Here is a 1,598-nt window from a genome sequence, read left to right as displayed (position 1 = left end):
CCGCCCCGCCGCGCGCTAGGGGGATGGGCGAGCCGGGGCCGCGCCCTGCAGCCAGACCCCTCCCTCGAGCCCCTCCCGCGCTCCCGCCCGCTCGCCCGAGCGAAGGTTCCGGGATCGATAAAAAAAAAGAAAAGAAAACGCCTGCTGCCCCCAGGGATTTGACCGAAGGCTTCCCAGCCGAGAGCGTGATTCCAAGGAAGCGTAATCCCCGCGCCCCTGATGTCTTTCTCTTTAAAACAACAAAAACACATTATCTGAGCTTTGTTGTGTAAGAGCTGTTCGACGTCCAAGAGATTTTTCAAAATATATATGTAGCTTTAAAATAGAAAGCCGTTTTTATTAAAGCACACCGAAAGCTTTCCTGTTTGTTTTGTGTGCCAGGTATGAAAGGTTTGAGTAGTTGCCGTGGACCCATGAAATATGAGTGGATTCACCCCTGACAAAATAAGTTTTCCTCCTCGTAGGCCCTTTAAATCATACAGTGTTTTACAAAATAAAAACCTGCCTTTTTCTCTTACATCCTTTAAAGATTCACTTATTACCGACATGGATTTCTACTTTTCCCTATTTCCCATAAATTACCCTAATAGCTTGTTTTACGGAGTCCTTACAACCGTGTACCTTTTAAAATCTTCAAGACAACCCTAAAATACTATTCTAATCCCCATTGTACATATGGGAAAAATGAAGTTTAAAGAGGCAGAATAACTTGGTCAAGGTCATTTTAGTAAGTGACAAAGCCCGGGTTCAACTTTTGGATCTAGAATTTCAAAATTTCTTTTTGCGTTACCACCTTGCTATCCTTAAACTCCCCACCTTGCACCCCCTCACCCACTCCCTACCCGGTTGGTTCTTTGAACAAGAGAAGGGCAACTTGCAGTGCAATTGAGATCTCTCTTAACACCACCTAAGAGTACTTGCCTCTGGTCCTCACCCACACTTGGAATTGCTTTTGCATCTTTGCAGCGAGATGACTCGTTCCAACAGGATACACAGTTCAATAATAATAGTACTACTTGGTATTCTTCTAGCAGCTTCCACCAGCTCTGGGTGCCTCAGAAGTATTACCTCATTAATCTCTCCAGGAGCTCAAAGAGGCAAATCATCTATTTCAACATTTAAGGAAACTGAGGCACAGAAAAAGGGTAGATGACCTTGGCCAAAGCCATATCCAGGAAGTCAGGTGGGGCCTGAATGGGAATGCAGTTTCATGGGACTTTTTCTTCCATACTCTAATTCCCCAAGGCCATTCTGTCTTTGGTGAAAAAGAGTCTTCAGTTATTGCTATGATTTTCCTGTCCATTTGCATACACGGGAAAAAAATAACATCACTTTAGTATTTTCTCTTTTTTGTTTCTTTGCATTCTGCTCTTTCATTTCACCACTTTCCTTCTTGACATCTTATCTCCTGCCCAGGCTCTGGAAAAAATTGCTTTTTTTTAAAATCACTGAATAACTAGCAGGAAATGTTCCACATTAGCATCAGTGATCACTGAGTATAACATAGCAAGAAAATCTAAAGTGAATCTTTCAATATCATAATAACTTTAGAAATACAGTACGTGTTTGTCTAGGAGTAGTATTTGACGTTTTGACAG

This window comes from Trichechus manatus, unplaced genomic scaffold (assembly GCF_000243295.1).
Source record: "Trichechus manatus latirostris isolate Lorelei unplaced genomic scaffold, TriManLat1.0 scaffold00289, whole genome shotgun sequence".
Taxonomy (NCBI): domain Eukaryota; kingdom Metazoa; phylum Chordata; class Mammalia; order Sirenia; family Trichechidae; genus Trichechus; species Trichechus manatus.
The sequence above is the reverse complement of the archived record's forward strand: the minus strand, read 5'-3'. Positions refer to the sequence as shown.